The sequence below is a fragment of the Nyctereutes procyonoides genome, unplaced genomic scaffold (assembly GCF_905146905.1).
Source record: "Nyctereutes procyonoides isolate TBG_1078 unplaced genomic scaffold, NYPRO_anot_genome, whole genome shotgun sequence".
Taxonomy (NCBI): Eukaryota; Metazoa; Chordata; class Mammalia; order Carnivora; family Canidae; genus Nyctereutes; species Nyctereutes procyonoides.
In genome coordinates, this window is record NW_026575049.1 from 35,416,157 (window position 1) to 35,438,478 (window position 22,322).

The 22,322-nt window shown below is 43.9% G+C and overlaps 1 protein-coding gene across 1 annotated transcript in view; it reads right to left on the reverse strand.

Moving 5' to 3' along the window:
* Positions 1–22,322, reverse strand: part of SH3RF3 (SH3 domain containing ring finger 3) — a 352,997-nt gene that overhangs the window by 37,283 nt on the left and 293,392 nt on the right. The window lies entirely within an intron of this gene.

Here is a 22,322-nt window from a genome sequence, read left to right on the forward strand (position 1 = left end):
TAAAAGGTTGGAGAACCATTTACCATTCAAATCGCCCTCAAAAGAAAGCAGGGTTAGCCATCCTTATATCAGATAAACTAAAGTTTATCCCAAAGACTGTAGTGAGAGATGAAGAGGGACACTATATCATACTTAAAGGATCTATCCAACAAGAGGACTTAACAATCATCAATATATATGCCCTGAATGTGGGAGCTGCCAAATATATCAATCAATTAATAACCGGAGTTAAGACATACTTAGATAATAATACACTTATACTTGGTGATTTCAGTGTAGCGCTTTCTACACTCGATAGGTCTTCTAAGTACAAAATCTCCAAAGAAACAAGAGCTTTAAATGATACACTGGACCAGATGGATTTCACAGATATCAACAGAACTTTACATCCAAAGGCAACTGCATACACATTCTTCTCAAGTGCACATAGAAGTTTCTCCAGAATAGGGATCCCTGGGTGGCGCAGCGGTTTGGCGCCTGCCTTTGGCCCGGGGCGCGATCCTGGAGACCCGGGATCGAATCCCACATCGGGCTTCCGGTGCATGGAGCCTGCTTCTCCCTCTGCCTGTGTCTCTGCCTCTCTCTTTCTCTGTGACTATCATAAATAAATAAATTAATTAATTAAAAAAAAAAAAGAAGTTTCTCCAGAATAGACCACATACTGGGTCACAAATCAGGTCTGAACCGATACCAAAAGACTGGGATCATCCCCTGCATATTCTCAGACCATAGTGCCTTGAAATTAGAGATAAATCACAAGAAGTTTGGAAGGATTTCAAACATGTGGAGGTTAAGGACCATCCACCTAAAAGATGAAAGGGTCAACCAGGAAATTAAGGAAGAATTAAAAAGATTCATGGAAACTAATGAGAATGAAGATACAACCATTCAAAATACTTCCAAACTCGTTTTATGAGGCCAGCATCACCATAATTCCAAAACCGTACAAAGACCCCACCAAAAAGGAGAATTATAGACCAATATCCCTGATGAACTTGGATGCAAAAATTCTCAACAAGATACTAGCCATTAGGATACAACAACACATTAAGAAGATTATTTACCATGACCAAGTGGGATTTATCCCCGGGATGCAAGGCTGGTTCAACATTCGTAAAACAATGAATGTGATTCATCATATCAGCAAGAGAAAAACCAAGAACCATATGATCCTCTCAATAGATGCAGAGAAAGCATTTGACAAAATACAGCATCCATTCCTGATCAAAACTCTTCAGAGTGTAGGGATAGAGGGAACATTCCTCAACATCTTAAAAGCCATCTACGAAAAGCCCACAGCAAATATCATTCTCAATGGGGAAGCACTGGGAGCCTTTCCCCTAAGATCAGGAACAAGACATGGATGTCCACTCTCACCAATGCTATTCAACCTAGTACTAGAAGTCCTAGCCTCAGCAATCAGAAACAAAAACAAAAAGAAATAAAAGGCATTCAAACTGGCAAAGAAGAAGTCAAACTCTCCTTCGGCGATGACATGATACTCTATATAGAAAACCCAAAAGACTCCAACCCAAGATTTCTAGAACTCATACAGCAATTTGGCAGTGTGGCAGGATACAAAATCAATGCCCAGAAGTCAGTGGCATTTCTATACACTAGCAATGAGACTGAAGAAAGAGAAATTCAGGAGTCAATCCCATTTACAATTGCACCCAAAAGCATAAGATACCTAGGAATAAACCTAACCAAAGAGGTAATGATCTATACCCTAAAAACTACAGAACACTTCTGAAAGAATTTGAGGAAGACACAAAGAGATGGAAAAATATTCCCTGCTCATGGATTGGAAGAATTAACATTGTGAAAATGTCAATGTTACCAAGTGCAATTTACACATTTAATGCAATCCCTATCAAAATACCATGGACTTTCTTCAGAGAGTTGGAACAAATCATCTTAAGATTTGTGTGGAATCAGAAAAGACCCTGAATAGCCAGGGGAATTTTAAAAAAGAAATAGCTGGAGGCATCACAATGCCAGATTTCAGGTTGTACTACAAAGCTGCGGTCATCAAGACAGTGTGGTATTGGCACAAAAACAGACACATAGATCAATGGAACAGAATAGAGAACCCAGAAGTGGACTCTCAACTTTATGGTCAACTAATATTCGATAAAGGAGGAAAGACTATCCACTGGAAGAAAGACAGTCTCTTCAATAAATGGTGCTGGGAAAATTGGACATCCACATGCAGAAGAATGAAACTAGACCACTCTCTTGCACCATACACAAAGATAAACTCAAATTGGGTGAAATATTTAAATGTGAGACAAGATTCCATCAAAATCCTAGAGGAGGACACAGGCAACACCCTTTTTGAACTCAGCCACAGTAACTTCTTGCAAGATACATCGACGAAGGCAAGGGAAACAAAAGCAAAAATGAACTATTGGGACTTCATCAAGATAAGAAGCTTCTGCACAGCAAAAGAAACAGTCAACAAAACTCAAAGACAACCTACAGAATGGGAGAAGATATTTGCAAATGACCTATCAGATAAAGGGCTAGTTTCCAAGATCTATAAAGAACTTATTAAACTCAACAGCAATGAAACAAACAATCCAATCATGAAATGGGCAAAAGACATGAACAGAAATCTCACAGAGGAAGACACAGACATGGCCAACAAGCACATGAGAAAATGCTCCGCATCACTTGCCATCAGGGAAATACAAATCAAAATCACAATGAGATACCACCTCACACCAGTGAGAATGGGGAAAATTAACAAGGCAAGAAACCACAAATGTTGGAGAGGATGTGGAGAAAGGGGAACCCTCATGGACTGTTGGTGGGAATGTGAACTAGTGCAGCCACTCTGGAAAACTGTGTGGAGGTTCCTCAAAGAGTTAAAAATAGATCTTCCCTACATCCCAGCAATTGCACTGCTGGGGATTTACCCCAAAGATACAGATGCAATGAAATGCCGGGACACCTGCACCCCGATGTTTCTAGCAGCCATGTCCACAATGGCCAAACTGTGGAAGGAGCCCGGGGCCCATAGAAAGATGAATGGATAAAGAAGATGTGGTCTATGTATACAATGGAATATTCCTCAGCCATTAGAAACGACAAATACCCACCATTTGCTTCGACATGGATGGAACTGGAGGGTATTATGCTGAGTGAAATAAGTCAATCGGAAAAGGACAAACATTATATGGTCTCATTCATTTGGGGAATATAAAAAATAGTGAAAGGGAATAAAGGGGAAAGGAGAAAAAATGAGTGAGAAATATCAGGGAGGGAGACAGAACATGAGAGACTCCTAACTCTGAGAAACGAACTAGGGGTGGTGGAAGGTGAGGTGGGCGGAGGGTGGGGGTGACTGGGTTACAGGCACAGAGAGGGGGCACTTGATGGGATGAGCACTGGGTGTTATGCTATATGTTGGCAAATTGAATACCAATAAAAAAATAAATTTATAAAAAAATAAAATTAAAAAAAATTACAAGAAAACTATGGACCAATATTTCTCATGATTATAATGTAAAAATTCTCAAGAAAATGTTAGTAAATAGAATCTAACAAGGTATAAAAAGAATTATATACCATGACCAAGTGGGATTTATTTCAGGTTTACCAGGCTGGTTCAACATTAAAAATCAATTAATGCAATCCATCACATCAATAGCCTAAAGAAGTAAAATTGCATGATCATATCAACAGGTTCAGAAAAATCATTTGAAAAAATACAATACCTATCATGATTAAAACTCCTGGAAAACTAGGAATAGAGGTGAAATTACTGAACCTGAAAAAAAAGAATATTTCCCAAAGAATCCACAGCTATCATTATACCTAACAGTGAGAAACCAGAAGCTTTTCTGTTAAGATCAGGAACAAGTCAAGGGTGTCTGGCTTACCTCTCTTACCACATCATACTGGAAGTCCAAGCTAATGCAGTAAGACAAGGCAAGGAAATGAGGGGTATACAAATTGAGAAGGAAGTAATAAAACTGTCTATGTTCATGGATGACATGAGTGCGTAGAAAAATGAAAAGAATTGACATAAAAACTTCTGTAACTAAGATGCATTATAGCCAGTTTGCAGGATCCAAAGTTACTTCTTTTCCTCTATACCAGCAACAAACAACTGAAATTTGATATTAAAAACACCATACCATTTACAGTAGCACCCCCCCAAAATGAAATACTTAGGTATAAGTCTAACAAAATATGTACAATTTCTATGAGGAAAACTACAAAATTCTGATGAATGAAATCAAAGAACTAAGTAACTAGAGATTTATCCATCTTCACAAATAGAATAACTCAGTACTGTCTAGATATCAATTCCTCCCTACTTCACATATCGATCCAACACAATCCTGACCAATATTCCAGCAAGTTATTTTGTGCATATTGACAAACTGACCCTAAAGTTTATATAGAGAGGTAAAAGGTCCAGAATAGCCAACACAATATTGATGAAGAATAAAGTTGAAGGATTGATAATATCAATGTCAAGACTATCACAAAGCTACAATAATCAAGATTAAGTTTCTGGCCAAAGCTCAGCGGTTTAGCGCCTGCCATTGGCTCAGGGCGTGATCCTCGAGTCCTGGGAACAAGTCCCACATCAGGCTCCCTGCATGGAGCCTGCTCCTCCCTCTGCCTGTGTCTCTGCCTCTCTCTCTCTCTCTCTCTCTCTCTCTCTCTCTCTCTCTCCCTCTCTCTATCTCTCATGAATAAATAAATAAATAAAATCTTTTTTAAAAAAGTTTCTGGCCAAAGAATAGACAAATAGATCAATGGAACAAAATATAAAGCCCAAAAATAGACCTACACAAACATAGTCAACTGATATTTGACAAAGTAGCAAAGTCAGTACAATGGAGAAAAGATGGTCCTTTCAACAGATGGTGCTGGAACAACTGGACATCCACATACCAGAAGAAAAAAAAATAATCTAGACACAGCTTTATGCTACTCAGGAAAACTAACTCAATAGGGATTATAGAATTAAATGTAAAACACCAAGCCATAAAACTAGAAGATAAAACAGGAGAAAACTGAGATAAATTTTGGTTTGGTGATGACTTTTTAAATACAGCACCAAAGGCATGATTCATGCTCTGCTCTGCAAAAGACGCTGTGAAGAGAATGACAGGATCAGTCACAAACTGGGAGAAAACATGTCCAAAAGACAAAGACAAATATGATAAAGGACTGTGATCCAAAATATACAAAGAACTCTTAAAACTCAACAGTAAGAAAACAAGTAACCTGACTAAAAAGTAGGCAGAAGATCCAATCACCTCACCAAAGAAAATATACAGAAGGCAAATAAACATATGAAGGGATGCTCAACATCCTATGTCACCACAGAACTGCAAGGTAAAGTGACGAGATACCAGTACACACCTATTAGAATGGCAAGGATCCAAACAGTGATGACACAAAGTACTGGCACGGATCTAGAGCAACAGAAACTCTCATTCATGGCTTGGTGGGAATGCAAAATGGCACAGCCCACTTTGCCTTTTTGTTTTATTTATATTTTAAAAATTGTACTGTTGTTACTTTTAAATCCAGTATAGTTAATATAGTATTATATTAGTTTCAGGAGTACAATACAGTGATTCAACAATTCTGTGTATTACTCTGTGAATTATTTACGGTAGCCGAATTATGGAAGCAGCCCAACGTCCACTGATAGATGAATGGATGAAGAAGATGCGGTATATGTACACCATGGCACAGCCACTTTGAAAGACAGTTTCGACAGTTTACAAAACTAAACATGTTCACCATATGATCCAGCAATCACACCTTTTGGTATTTACCCAAATGAGTTGAAAACTTATGTCCACACAAAACCTGCACAAGGTGTTTACAGCAGTTTCATTTGTAATTGCCAAAATTTGGAAGCAACCAAGAATCCCTTGGTAGGTGAATGGATAAATAAACTGTGGTACATCCATACAGTGAAATATTATTCTAAAATGAGCTATCAAGCCATGGAAAGATGCAAAGGAACCTTAAATGTATATTATGAAGTGGAAGAAGCCAGCCTGAAAAGGTCACATGGTATATGATTTCAACTAAAGGACATTCTGAAAAAAAGGCAAAAAAACTATGGAGACAGTAGCAGAATCAGTGGTTGACATGGGTTTGGGGGAAGAAGGATGGGTAAGCACAGCCCAGAGGATGTAAGGCAGTGAAACTATTCTGTATGATATTATAATGGTGGATATGTGTCTATATATTTATTGAACCCCAAGGAATGTACACCACCAAGAGTGGACCTCAGCATAAACCACAGACTTTGGGTGATTATAATGTGTCCATGTAGGTTCATCAGTTGTAACAAACATGTCCCTGGGGAAGGATGTCGATAATTGAGGAGGCTGTGCATGTGTAGGGGTGAGGCTACATGCGAGATCTTTGTACCTCCTCTTTGGTTTTGCTGTGAGCCTCAAACTGCTCTAACAAAGTCTATTTAAAACACATCTTTGGGAGGGTGACTTACAATATCAGAGGGGCTGCTTTTAGAAGAGAAAATGGACAGTGAGGTGCCAGAACCACACACACCAGGGGTCTATTCTGCAGGATGTGGATGTATGTATGTGAATGCATGCGTGCATCATGTGTAGGTGAGTGCATGTGCATATGCATGTAGGCATGCATGCATGTGTTCGTGTGTGCATGTGTGTACATGCAGGTTTGCATGCATGTGTGTATGTTTATATGCATGTGACTGTGTATACACATGGGCATATATTTGTGTGCATATTTATATGTACGAAAGTATGTGGGCTCTAAATTGTGACTCAAGATGGGGTTTTTAGCAACAGGTCGCTTCAGTCATAGGACAGGCTTCTTTGCTCAATAGGAAATTCCCTGTCCCTAGAGGCATCTGAGAACCTGAGTGTTCCCTCTCTAGTCATGTTGTAGACAGACCTGCTGGGTTGGTGGGGGCTGGTGGGTCTGTGTGGTAAGCTCCCTCCTAGAGCTAAGTCTGTGCACCTGGAGCACTCCTGCATGAAGGTCTCTGCATCTTCCTTCAGCAACCTCTTGCCAGGAATTTTCTACAGGTGCCTTTTCCTGAGAGAAGACTCTGAGTGTTCACTTCCTGCCTTATGTATGTTCACCTCCAGCTCTGAGAATCCCAAAAGCCCAGCTTAGGGAATCAGAGAGTGCTGAGGGAGCCCAGAGGCCCCAACTGGGGAACATGATGCCGTCGATGCCGTCAAGGCCGAGAAATGGACATTTTTCCTGCATCCCTCTCAATACTTTCCTAATATAATTATCTGAAGCTGTATCTCTCTAAGGTATTGAGGAACTTAAATAGCTTGATTACCGTGGAAACAAATGGTATCACACTTCTTTTCTGTAAGTCCTGGAAAATTTATGGCTTCCTCCCCATTGCTTCCTAAGTACTGATTTGTTACCAAGTTGTGCAATAATCAGAAATTTGAAGTGATTTATGTCCTATCCCCCAACAGGATGCATTTTACTTTACTTGTAGCTTCACATAAGTTTAAACTCTAGTTCCCAAATCATTCAGTGATGACTTTGTATAGAATTATAAATAAGAAATAGCTGTTATCATCATATGCATTGTGAAATCTTTGAAAATAAAACACCAGCCTTGGCCACATCTCTCATACTTTTATTTAAGTAATAATATGCTTGGAGATTTTTAGCAATAGCTCACCTAATCAGTTAATAGTATTCTACTGATGTTAACCATTATGGTTACTCTTGGGAGTTAATTTGGCTAGGCTCTTGTGGCCATTTGTTAGGTCAAATGCTTGCATGATGCTGCTGTGAAGGTATTTGTGGATGTGGTTAATGAAATGATCTACAATCATTTCACTGTAGTGAAGGAGGTTACCCTCCATAACCATGAGGTAGGCCTCATCCATTCAGGTGAAGGCTTTTAAGAGCAAAAAGTGAGTTTTCCTATGGAAGAAGACATTCTGCCTCAAGGCTGCAGCCATCAACTCTTCCTGAATGTCTACCTGCTGGTCTGCTCAAGAGACTGCAGACATGCCAGCCCCCACAATCACATGAGCCAATCCTTTTTTCTATTTCTCTGGTGAACTCTGAATGACAGATTTTGGTACCAAGATGGTGCTAGAGGAGCAGAATCTTCAGTATGAATTTTCTGAGTTAGTTCTGTGTTTTTTGGTATTGGTTCTCTACACTGACAGATTTAAAGGCCCCGTGCCTCTATTTTCAGTGGTAAAGAGGATAGTGATTGTCCATAGTAGGATGTGCCAACAGAGATACAAAATATATCACCACTGGACACTCCTAATCAAATACTCTTAAGAATCAAGGTTCTGGGTGATCATGTATAGGTTACCTTAGAACATTTTTGTCAAACTCATGAGTATAATGAGATTGGCCAGTTGCTCTTAACTGTGCTGGACAAATGATGAGTTTAGGATTTCAAATTCCCAGCTCAAGCAACACATAAATAACATGAAAGTTTCTATGCCCTGAAAGAAACCCTATCTCTTGCAGCCCCAGAGCTGAGACTTCTGACCATTAAATCCAGAGGTTCATCCTGTCAGTGGCTGAATTACCATGCAGATCAAATGCCCAAGCTCACAGTCAGTCCACTGTTGCAGGGGGCACTGAATGGAAAGCAATGGGATCCTGGAAATTGGCAGGGGAATACATGGTTCGATTCTGATGAGGCTTGAACACTGAACCCTTAAATTCTACCAAGTCTTCTCTGCAGCCCATGCAGCCGTGTGTGAGGAGGTGAACCCTCCTTTGACAGAGGAGCCCATTACGGCCTCCCCTCAGGTAGCTGGCTTGCAAGACACTGTTGATCCTCAGGACCCACCTCTACCACCTCTCTTCGCTTCTGATCTAGAACTAGATTCAGGTCTGAGCGGGCTCCAAAGGATGAGGTGCACAGTGTGACCCATGAGGACGTGTGCCACACTCGGACAGAAGTGTATGACTTTTCCAACTTCTAAGTCTGGGGAATATGTGTGGAAATTGATATTAAGAGTGTGGGATAATGGTGAAAGAAACAAAATTGGAGCTGAATTTATTCATGTGGGCCAATGAACAGACATTCTGGATTTAATGTTTGGGTCATGGGATAAGAAAGATCTCTAATGGATGGCTGGTTGGCTGGCTGAACACAGATGAAAAGATGGAAAATAGTAAATGAGGCTGAAATGCCACCTGCCTTGATATACAATAGAGAAAGGTATGCAAAAGTTTTGGGAGATGGGAATGTTGAGTGGATTTTACATAAGACCTGCTCACTCATCTCAGGATGACACGTCTCTCATGTCCACCATGAGAAACATATTTGTGAGAGCTTCAGAATCCTTGAAGCATTCTGTGGTCATGCTTCCACACTGACCAAACCTTACAGGGAGAAGCATGGTGCAGAAGGAGATGCATGGTGCATCCTCCTGAATGCAACAGGAGGACGTGGATCCTGAGCCAGGAGAAGCCAAGTGGAGGCACTTGATTGCCAAAAATAAGCTAGTCATGGTTGCCACGATGGATGGCAGAGTCCAATCAGTAGTCAGATTGGTGGAACTCAGTAGTAGATCATCATATCCCTAGAAAAGGATGAGACGGGCAGTTCTACTAAATCCTGATTTGATCAGTATAAGCAGAAGAGTTCTAAGTCTAGTGAACAGATTTCTAACTACGTTCATGACTTCTACATCAGTTCCCAGACTGAGGGTTCAGAGACCCAGAATCCCTTTGATGAAGGACAAGCTGGGTCCTCTTGAGGAAGGACTCCACTATGTTGCTAACAATTTATACTGCGAATCTTTGTCCCAGCTCTCCCAAAAAGGATCTTATTTACCAGGCTAACTGTGCATTGGGGAAAAAGAAATATCAGACCTGTCAGGAACTTCTAGACATTGTACCTGAACTGCCACTGGCTCTGGGAGACTCAAATATCACCATGTCCCCTAGTCAGAGTGGCGGCTTATGGAGGTCAGGTAACTGATGGAGTTTTAGCTTGTCTGTCTCACAGTGGGTCCTGTGGGTATTCAAACCCACCCTGTGATTATTTCCCCAGCTCTGGAATGCATACTAGGAATACACGCAATTAGCAGTTGGCAGAATCCATTCTCACGTTCATTTCTTAACCTGTGGAGTGAAGGCTATTGTGGTGGGAAAGGCCAAGCTACTAGAACTGCCTCCACCCAGGAAAATAGTAAACTTAAAACAATACCACATTCCTGACTCCAGAGATTAATGCTATCTTCAAGAACTACAAGGATGTAGGGGGTGGTGATTGCCACCAGGTCCCCAGTCAACTCTCCTATTTGGCTGGTGCTAAAGACAGCTGGAGGATTTCTGTAAGTTTATCCAGGTGTTAACTCTACTAGCAGCTGCTGTACCACAAGTGGTCTCCTTGCTTGAGCAAATTACCACATTGCCTGGTACCTGGTATGCAGCCACTGACCATGCAAATGCTTTTTTCCCCTCCATATCTCTTCATAAAGACCAGCAGAACATTTGCTTTCAGCTGGCAAGGCTGGCAATACACCTGCACTGTCCTACTTCTGAGGGATATCAGCTCTCCAGCCCTATGTCATATTTAGTCCACAGGGACATTGACCACTTTCCCTTCCACAAGACATCACACTGATCAATCACATGGGTGATACTTTGCTAACTGGAACTATCGAGCACTAGGCTTATTGGATACTAGACTTATCGGCAAGACATACGCCTCTCAGAGGATATGCTGAGTGAAATAAGTCAATCGGAGAAGGACAAACATTATATGGTCTCATTCATTTGGGGAATATAAATAATAGTGAAAGGGAATAGAAGGGAAGGGGGAAGAAATGGGTAGGAAATATCAGAAAGGGAGACAGAACATAAAGACTCCTAACTCTGGGAAATGAACTAGGGGTGGTGGAAGGGGAGGAGGGCGGGGGGTGGGGGTGAATGGGTGATGGGCACTGGGGGGGGCACTTGACGAGATGAGCACTGGGTGTTATTCTGTATGTTGGCAAATTGAACACCAATAAAAAATAAATTTATTATTAATAAAAAAATAAAATATATAAAAAAATAAAATATAAAAATATAAAAAAACCCATTACTCAAAAAACAAGTAATACAGTTAATAAATGGAGAGAAGACACAGATATTTTTCCAAAGAAGATAGCCAACAGAAAAAAAAAAGAAATAAATAAATGCAGTGGCCTTTTACCTCAGTGAAATTTCTAGGGGCCCAGTGGTGCAGAGCACGTTGAGAAATCCATTCTATGGTCAAGGAAAAGTTGTTGCATTTGGCCCTTCCCACAACAAAAAAAGACACACAACACCTAGTGTGCCTCTTTGGATTTATAGGCAACATATTTCTCATTTGGATGTGCTACTCCAGCCCATTTACTGAGTGTCCTGACAGAGCTGTTAGTTTTGAGTGGGGCTCAGGATAAGAGAAGGCTCTGCAAGAGGTCCAGGCTGCTGTGCAAGGAGGTGTCAAGGAGGTCTGGGAAAGTGGTAAACGGATAGACCTCAATGAATGGGCAAAAGTGTGAAATGAATTTGTGTCCTATATGAATGCTCATTAAAGGCTGCCCTCAGCAGGGGAGGATTTTAATGACCCATTCTGCGAATACCAGTCATCCCTTTTCCCCAGGCAGTCCTGCCAAGTGGCTATTGTTACAGGACAGAGGTCATGTATAGCTTAGTATCATGGACTTCCACTCACCAAGGACAGCTCGGTTATAGAAGTGCCCATTCTGCCAGCAGTAGAGACCAACACTGAGCTCCCGATAGGGCACCATTCTCAGGGGTGATCAGCTGGCTATCTGGTGGCAGATTGATGACACTGGCCTGCTTCCATCATGGAATGGGCAGCATTTTGTTCCCACTGAAACAGACACTTATTCTGAATATGGATTTGCCTTCCCTGCATGCAATGCTTCTGCCAAAACTACTGTTTGTGGATTACAGGATGCCTTATCCATTAGTGTAGTATTCCACACAGCATTGCTTCTGATCAAGGAACTCACTTCACAGCAAAAGAAGTATGACAATGGGCCCATGCTCATGGAATTCACAATCTTACTGTGTTTCTTACTACCCTAAAGCAGCTGGCCTGACAGCATGGTCTTTTGAAGATCCAGTTACAATACCAGCTGGGAGGCAACACCTTGCAGGGTTGGGGGCAAGGTTCTTCAGGAGGCTATATATGCTCCATTTTTTTTTAATTTATTTATGATAGTCACAGAGAGAGAGAGAGGCAGAGACACAGGCAGAGGGAGAAGCAGGCTCCATGCACCGGGAGCCTGATGTGGGATTTGATCCCGGGTCTCCAGGATCGTGCCCTGGGCCAAAGGCAGGCGCCAAACCGCTGCACCACCCAGGGATCCCGCTATATATGCTCCAAATCAGCACCCAATTTATGGGTGCAGTTTCCCTCATAGCCAAGATTCACGTGTCCAGGAATCAAGATGTGGAAATGGGAATGGCACCGTGTACCACTGCACCTAGAGACTCACTAGCAAAATTGTTTATTTCTGTCCTCATGACTTTATGCTCTGCTGGCTTACAGATCTTAGTTTCAAAGGTAGGAATGCTTCCACCAGGAGACACAACAATAATTCCATTGAACTGGAAGTTAAGACTACCACCTGACCATTTTGGACTCCTCGTGACTGAATACACAGGCAAAGAAAGAAGTTGGTTTGCTGGCTGGAGTGACTGATCCTAACTACAACTGTTGCAGTCAGAAGTTGGGTTTAGTTTAGGGGAAACTGGGCTGTACCCCACAATGGAGGTGAGGAAGAGTCTGGAACACATACCTTAGGGTATCTCCTAGTTCTATTATGTCCTGTGATTAAGGTCAATGGAAAGCTACGACAAGTCAATTGAGTCAGTACTGCTAGCAGCCCAGACCCTTCAGGAATGGGTAATGGGGTTACCCTACCAAGAAAAGAACCACAACTTCCTGAGGAAAGAACCACAAGTTCCCTTGCCTTCTTTTGAAGGCAAATACAATATGGAGTGGGTAGTGGAAGAAGATAGTTATAAATAGCAGCTATGACCAGTTACAGAAACCAGGATTATAATTGATTTTATTACAAATATGTTTGTATGTGTATAATCTCTTTTTCTTCCCTCTCTTAATCCCTTATCATGTAACATAAGTTGTACTGACTTCATATTATAGTATTTGAATATTTTTAATTTTACATCATGGTATTTAAGTTGTGGTATATTGAGGAGAAGAGTGAGCATTGCCTAAGGACTTTAATCCTCTTCTGGGGAAAGGGTTAGTGTGCTTTCAGTTGTATACATGATAGTTGTATCATATTAGGCAGAAGCATGACTTCACTGCTATCTTTATTTGGAGACTAAGTATGGTTTACAGGGATGGCTATGGGTGCCATGTTGACAAAGGGTAGATTGTAATGATTAGTTCTATGTGTCAAGTTGGTTGGCTATAGCGCCCAGTGTTTAGTGAAGCTCTAGTCTAGATATTGCTGGGAAAGCATGCAGTAGACATGATAAACTTCTACGAGGAGCTGACTTTAAATAAAGGAGATTGCTTAGAGTATGTGCCCGGATACGTGGGTGGGCCTCATGTAGTCAGTTGAAGAACTTAAGAGCAATCTGAGGTTTCCTGGGGAAGAAAAATCTCTGCTTCAAGACTAGAGCAACAACTCTTGCCTGGGTTTTCTGCCTGCTGGCCTCTGTCACTGGGAGACTTGCCAGCCTCCCCACTCATCATGGGAGCCAATTCCTAAAACAAGTATTTATATCTATTTTTTGTACTGGTTCTGTTCCTCTGGAGAGTTCTGACTGGTACAAACAATAATTAATTTTTAATAGCAGAAGATATTATCCCTATTTTAATATAAAACAAACTGAAGTCTTAAGTGATTTGTCCAAGGTGATGCAAAGTGAGGAGAGAACGAAGAGTCAGAAGGAAGTTGGTGAAAACAGTAATCTGGTCGGGTCTTACAAAGACATTGGAAAGCAATACTGTTTTGTTTTTATTAAACTGACCCATTAGTTCTACTTGAGATGAACAGAAGGAGTGTGAATCCTCTAAAAAGATTAATGGACTTCATTCTCATGCTGTATGCAAATGTGTCCTGTAATTTACTAAGACATGAATTTACTAAGCCTAGAATTATGAAGACTGTAAAACATCAGGTCAACAAAAATCAAGCCTGCCCCAAGAGTGACTTCACCCTGGAGGGAAAAGATGGTATAAAGTTGTCTTACCTCAGTGAGTTGGCACGGTGCCCTCGCCTCTGCCCGCAAACAATACGATGACACCAGCACTCTGGTGCACTCATTATGCCTTCAGTTATGTGACAAAATGGAAAAGCACTCACAAGTTTTTTAGAACATTAGAGATGCCCCATCAAGCTGACATTGTCTGCCTTTTGGAAAGGGCAGCCTGTTGGGTCCCATCTGCAGACATCGCCTTCTGGTGTGGTTTATGGGGTGCATGTATGTGTTTCTTTTTAACTGATTCCATCAGCTGAGTTTTTCCCTGGGTAGGGAAGACTAGAAAAAAGTACCTTGTCTTTATGAGCAATGTGGAGATACGTCATGAGAAATAAGGTAGTAAGAGTGGTAGAATTTTGCAGAACAGAATCCAAACTTGCTGTGGGAATCAAGTGTGCCCCATGCCTCTTGGCCATTTGCACACTGACAATCCACATCACCAACCTTGCTGTCACAGGCATCTCTTGGTTGTCCAGAAGGGTTGGTCATGTATCACTAGAGTGTAAAATCCCCTAAGATTGGGATGAGGGCAGCCCGGTGGCTCAGCGGTTTAGCGCCGCCTTACAGCCCAGGGCGTGATCCTGGGGACCCGGGATTGAGTCCCACATCAGACTCCCTGCATGGAGCCTGCCTCTCCCTCTGCCTGTCTCTCTGCCTCTCTCTCTCTGTCTCTCATAAATAAATAAAATCTTAAAAAAAAAAAAGATCTGGATGAGTTACAGTGGGCTCTGTCCTATGAGGAGGATCACAGAACCCTCATGGCTATTACCGGTAATCACAAATTCTTTTCTATGGCTAGTTTACTACTATTTTAAAAATGAATTTTGGTTAAATGCTTTGTGGTTGAAATGTAATTTCTGACTAAAATAGTTTTATTGAGCTCCATCCATTGCTTCGGCTAAATAGGTATGAAACTGACACCTTAAAGATCCACTTTATGTTTCTCAGTAGAAAAAGAAAAAGAAACCAGAAAATGGAACCTCCAGTGGCAGAGGAGATGAAAAAATACCATTTCCTTAACAGATTCCACCAGTCAATTCAGGTTCATTTTTGAGGAGCCTACATCTCTCCATTTTTCTAAAACTGCAAAACCAACTGTCCTTTTAATCTTTAATGAGAAGTCTCAGGGATAGAAATTTTCTCTCTGTATCTATCCCACAATTCTTACAGAATCTGGCCTTCAATTAACATCACATTATTAATAATGATTGCTAGTATTTTTGTCCCAAATACTAAGCTGAGCATTTATGAGATTAACTAATTTACTCTTCCCCAAAACTCAGAGTGACAGGTACAATCATCCTCATTTTATAGATGAGGAGACACAGGCATAGGAAGGTGTCACAGGCTCGGTCAATAAATAGAAGGGCCCTGACTTACACTTGGCAGCTGCACCCCAGGGTCACCCTGTTTGCTCATAAATCAATCAGCACCATCTTTCATCTGGACCATGCCTTGAATGTTCGGTGGCAGGAGCCCCTGGGCTCCCAACAGGAGAAGCCAGACAACTTCTCCCGGCAGAGGAGACGGAGTGGCATCAAGGGGTCTGGCTTATTCCCAGTGATGACAAGCTGCATGGTCTGGAGCAGGCCCCCTGACTACCTGGACCTCCGCATCCACATCTCTGCCCTGGAAGGGTCCCCCGCACCCTACCAAGCTGACACCTGGAAGTGCATTGGATTGAATCTGACCTCAGAACAAAAGCTGGGGTTTTTATGGGAGAGCTGGGGGGATGGCCTGGCCCAGTGGTGCCTTCCTGGGAGAAAGCCAAACCCTGAAGAAGGTCTCAAGCTGCCTCCAAGCTCCCCACAGATGGGGTGGGGTCACTGTTCTGTCCTGCCTGTGGGTCTGAGTTCTGACGGGCATGAGGAAGTGGTTCTGCCCTTGTCATCAGGAAAGTGACACTCCAGCAGCCTGCTCCCTTCCAAAAATAAGTTGCCTCCAAAACTTCAGAATGGCTTTGTTTTGACAGCTGGGATTTGGTCGTGCTTTAAGGATGGGTTCATTTTCAGCCTAGAAATTACTCATAAGCTAAATGCCAGCTTTTCTCATCCCACAGAAGGCAGCCCAAGCACAGGGATGTAGAGGAGGAGGTCTGAAGTCGTTGGGGCTCCTGGTGGCCCAGGGCAGTCCGAAAGGGACGCGCTGCCCAACCAGAGAGCCAACGCCAGTGCCAAGGGTGATTAGAGCTGCCCAGCACGGGTGTTTCCCAGAAAGAAGCGGGCTTCATCAGCCCACAGTGACCAACTGACCGCCAGACTCCCAAGCAACTTATCTGTGGGGCAGACAGGGTTCCCAGAACCCATGCAGGTGTGCCCCATGGGTCTGTGGCATGAGGCACCCTCTTCTGCGGCAGCCCCATTGAGACACAGCACTGCGCCGAGGGTCTCCGCATGTTTGGGCCTGATCTGCAAGCAAGCCAGGGCAGCTTCTCGCCCCAAGTGACCAGCGTGTGCCCTGGGCCTACCCTGGAATTCAGACCTAGTGAGGCCAGCCCCAGGCCATCCCTACTTCTGATTAATGTCATGGACACAGCAGGACACCTCCACAGCACTGGTTTGGGTGGTGGGGCTCATATAGCTGGTGTATGACCACAGGACGGTGTCTGCCGGTCTCAAAATTGGAAACACACTGCAGCAGCTGAGTGAGATGTTGATCACAGAGCTCACAGTAGCCCCTTCCAGTCTGCCATCTAGAAACAGCACACATAAAGGCTTGCTTACTGCAGAGAGCCCAACTGGAAAGAAAATGATTCATAAACCAGTGACTTTTCAATTTAGAAAAAACTTCCTGGCTGTTCTAAAGAGTTCACCCTCAAGATTTCTTTATATTGCACAGGCCTGGGTTTTCACTGAAAATACCATGGTAACCCTATGTAGTGTATGCCTGTTATGCTCTTCAACAGGTGGAATGTAGATAATAACAAGTTCAAAGTTCATCTGCAAAATGCTTCCCATGCCGTCCCTGCTATGGGCCAGGCCTGGCTGTTGCTGTTCTTGACCATTTTGTGAGGAGTGCCGCTCCCCTCACACCAGCTCCCCAAGGCCTCACATACAAAGGTCATGCCATCCATGTGGATTCGACCAAATGTTTCACTGCCTGGGCTCTGGCTGCAGGGGGCCCAGTGTGGAACCAGAAGGCAGACCCCCCGCCTCGGTCACAGTCCCCTCTCCTGGGCACACCCAAGGCCTCCTGCCACAGTTATCCCTGACCTCTCACTGCAAGACATCTGGACAAGCCAAAACCACCTGAGGCCTCAGCCTCACGTAGACTGGAGAGGCCACCACAAGTCAGCACGTCAGAGCCAAGCAGTGCCAACAAAGTGGTTGGGAAGCCAGAGTCCTTGGGCTGGCCCCACTGCTGATGCTGTGTGACCCCTGGCAAACCTCTCAACATCTCTGAGTCTCAGGAGCATCATCAAAAAAGAGGAGTTTAATGAAAAGATCTTCACAGGTTCCTTCCAGATCCAATATTCTATTACTCTGTGGAACTGAAACTATTTCATCCATATACAAAAAGTTAACTTTCTTTTGGCCTATAAAGTAAAGAATTTCTCATAAGTCATGGGAATGAGAACTCATTGACAACAGTTTTCCCAACTCCCTTTAGTCCACAAATATCACCAGATAGAAGCAAGGCACTCTTCAGGGTCTGTTGAACAGGGCTCTGAGATTATGGAAATGAGTCTTGTATCGAGGACTCAGCACAACCACTACCACCATTTCTCCCAAATATACTGACCCCTCCTATATGTGATCATGCTGATCTAGTCTATTCTATTTTATTCTGTGCATTTTATTCTATTTTAAAAAATATTGGTTCAAATCCCCTGAATTGGTTTGGTGACTCATGAGAGGGTCACTTCCAAACCCGTGGTTTGAAAGATCCTGCTATAGCCATGATCACAGGGAAGGCTACGCCGATACCAAGGACAGCATTAAAGGAAGTAAGGCACCATCAGAGCGGCTGTCACGAACTGGACACAGGGACCTGAGCAGGAAGAAGCAAGACAGTGAGCGGCTCAGAATTCAGAGGAGGGAAGGAGCACAGTTGGGGAAGCTTCCTGGCTTCTGGAGGGCCATGGTCTTTTCCTTCCTTACTCAGTGTGTCACTGCTGCTGGCCAGTGACTGTGGCCTCTGTCCAAGGGGCAAAGATCTCTCTCTCTGATGACTTTCCCCTGGAGTTGACTCGAGGGGTACAGATCTGCATCACCTCGTCCTGAATGTTCATGAAGCCTCAGACACAGAAAAGTCATGGATGGACATGACAGGTAGTATTTGATGGTTGTTTCAAGCACAAAATTTTTTTTAAGTGCAAAAAGGTTAACTTAGAGACTACAGATCAACTTAAATTTCTTCCAAGATTTTCATTCCACTCTGTGATCTGTGGGCCCTAAAAGATAACTCCAAGAGTTGTATCCAGTCCCTTTATCAGAAAAATTAGACTCAAATCCTTGGATCGGAAGACCTCCAATGATGCCTACTGGCTGTACCTTCTTCCCTGGATGGAAGGGATCCACTCAGCCTGGAGTATCTTGCAGCTGTACAATATATACATCTTTCTCAGGTCCTCTTGGAGGAGGATCCGTTTCCCTGCAGGGCCATCTGCAGCAGATCTGTCCCCAAGAACAGATCCTGGTCACTCCAAATGGCCCCTAATCCTGTTCAGAGCTCTGAGTGAATCCATGGATCAGAACTCCCCTATCGAAGGCCCATCCTCTGTTTAACTCCCTGCCCTTGCACTGGTGCCAGCAAGCACTCCAGTCTTTGTCACTATAGGCTTCAGGGCCGAGGCACAAGGGTACACCTCTGGACTGGGCACTGCTGACAGAAATGGGCAGTTCTCCAGGAGGATGCAGCTGCTGTGTGCTGGCAGCTGGGCCACAGGGAAAGCCCTGTAGGAAGCCACATGACCAGGAAGATGGGCAGGAAAGGCATCTGGGAGAGAGGCTGGAGGCTACACACTGGCAGAAGCCCTGGGCCCAGAGAGGAGCTCTGGACCCATCTATGGAAAGGGTCCCCACCCTGTCAGCACTTGAGTCTCTCCGGAGGCCTCAATCCCAAAGTTGGCCAAGCAGGGCCTATGTGCAAGGTGTGGGTGCAGCAGGGCTGAGAGGCCCAATCCCCCAGGGTAGCACTAGCAGAGTGCCAGCCTCCTGGGGACCTCCACAGCAACCCACACAGACGAGCCAGGTTTGGGGGCCTCTTCCTATCCTATGTGTAGGGACACATGGGAATAAATCTCCCCTGCTCCTAGGAGAGAATCGGTCCTGCCGCTACCTCAGGTGCCAGGAGTCCTGACGATCTCTCTTGGAAGGGCCTGGATTGAATTTCAGGAGAGCTCGGCACTGTAAAAACACACAGGCACTGTGGTTTGGGTCTCCAAGGACTGACCGCAGGGCTGGGAGCTCTGCCTTTTTCAGAGGAAACTTCACTAACAGAAACAACCTGGAGAATTGGGTGGTGGGGACAAGGGGTGCAGGATAAGGGCATCGAGGCCCCCAGCCTGGTGCATGCAGGTGAGCACACCACACAGGTTCCCATAAGCAGCCACTGTCTTGGCTCTTGTGCTAGAAATGGCAACTGTGGATGTTTTGCACTTTACCATGAAGCAGGAGAAATTCAACTGGGAATACAAAAGGGAAAACCAGTAACAGGTGTTTTTTTCAGACCAGTGCTTTTTTTTTTTTTTTTTTTTGCTTTTGCTTTTGCTTTTGCTTTTGCTTTTGCTTTGTTTGAGAGGTGAGAAATGAAAACCACACATAACACTTAGAAGGCTGATACACAGGATTTGTCAGCTGGGGTTTGATATGACTGCTGCTGTACCTATGAACATATGCTCACCCAATCCCACAAAGTCCATTTCACTCGCTATCTGGAAGTGCAACATGGACAGCCCCCACGTGTGGGCATGCATTGCGCTGCTGGAGCTAAGTGGACACATTAGCTGCTTTCCTTCTGGGAGCAGAGCTTCCTCCCATGGTACCTTTCATCAAGAGGGACCTGCTGGGTGTCCCCTGGACTCAACTCTTCCTTGCTGAGGTAGGAGAACCGTTAGCACAGAATGAACATGAAACGGAAACAAAATGTCTGCTAAGTGTCCTGGGAATGTGGAGAGAAGGCCCAGCGCTGGTTTTCCTTAGCAACACGCTTTAGAGGGCAAGACGGTAGGCAATATCGCTCTCCCTGTGGAGTCCTACAAACCTGACGCTAGTCACGAGCCCTCCTGAAGCGCCCTATCTGTTCTGCAAACTAGACAGGGAATTTTTTGGTAAAGAGCTAGAAATGTTTCCAAAATCATTACTGCCCTTTCCTTTCCAAGTCTTGCCCCCTTTTAAGGCCTAGAGGATGATGTAGTCTTCCCGGAAGGGTGTCCAAGTGAGAGGGTGGGCTTGCACCCCCACGTCTGCCTGCCAGTGAGACCTGGCCATGTGTCCCAACCAGGCTGCAAGGTACAGGGAGCAGACCAAGATAATGGGTTTGCAAACAGACATAGACACAAGACTCAGAGCAACCATTTCACTTTGTGCCGGGGCACCATGCTGGTCTAAAGCGGACTTGAGCTCTGCTGGCTGAGGGCACAGCAGCCACGGTTGTCCTGAGGCTCCTTCTGCACCCCTGAGCATGGGGGTAACATTCCTCAGGACCAGGAGGTGAGACAGGAGGTAATGAGGCCTGAGCACCACTGATCCGGGGACCCTGAGGAAACTGGAGCGCACAGCTCTGAGAGGTCCCTGGACTCCTGCCAAGCATAGGAAGTGAGCTGGTGGGCATGTGGATGGGGCAGTCGACACTGGGCACTCTCCCCAGGGCACGGGTGAATACACCATCCTGTGTTGCGGGGCTCAACCCAATCCTGGCTAGCACGCTCTAGTCAGAAGACTGGTTTTATACAGAAAGGTTTTAAAAGTCCCACAGAAGGAGGTAAAGCCAAGAGGGAATACGTGTGGGGCATTCATGCAGCAAGGCCAGTGAAGAGAGTAGTTCCCAGGTGAAGACCTGGGTCTGCACCATCCAGTACACCAAGGGGCAGTGCCATGGACCATGGGCACTCAAGAACAGCCCCTGGATCGCAAAGACTGAACGTGAAAAATGGTAAAACACCTCATCAACATTTTTATGTAGATCACATGTTGAAATGATAATTTTTTAGATATTGGGTTCAATAAATTATAGCATTAAAATGAATTTCAGGGCAGCCGGGGTGGCTGAGCGGTTTGGCGCCACCTTCAGTCCAGGGCTTGATCCTGGAGACCTGGGTTCGAGTCCACGTCAGTCTCCCTGCATGGAGCCTGCTTCTCCCTCTGCCTGTGTCTTTGCCTCTCTCTCTCTCTCTGTGTTTCTCATGAATAAATAAATAAAATCTTTAAAAAAATGAATTTCACCCTTTAATTTTGCCTCTCTTTTTTAAAAGATTTTATTTATATGAGACAGAGTGAGAGAGAGACCACAGGAGGAGGGGAAGGGGCAGAGGGAGAAGCAGTCTCCCCACTGAGCAGGGAGCCTGTGTGGAGCTCAATCCCAGGACCCTGGGATCACAACTGGAGCTGAAGGCAGATGCTTAACCGGCTGATCCACCCAGGTGCCCCTAATTTTATCTTTTAAATTATTTTAAATTATTATAAATGTGGCTACTAGAAGATTTTAAATTAGATATGTAGCTTGAATTATAGTTTTATTGGGCAGCACTGATTTAGAAATCTGGACTCTAATCCTGGCTAATTTAGTCTCTAGCTGGGTAGCAACAGAGGCAAGCTCATTGGATTCCGATTTCTTTTCTGAAATAAGCCCAACTTCCTTCACAGTTAAAAGACTAGCAGAAAATGCTGTCTACACCAGCTATCAGACCAGCATCCCTCTCTTGTTTCTCCGCAGGAAACAGGCCTGTCCCGTGTGGCTGAACAGGTCACAGGCTGCACAAGGGTGACACATTGAAGGGAAGGGATCCTGTTCATAGTATACATAAGTAGATTTGTATATTTATTATTATAATATCCTGGTACCTGGCAATAAGTATCTTGTTCTAACAAAATGAGTATATTACAGTGATTTTCCAACAGATAGAACTAAAGCATCCTGCAGAAGCAATACTCTTT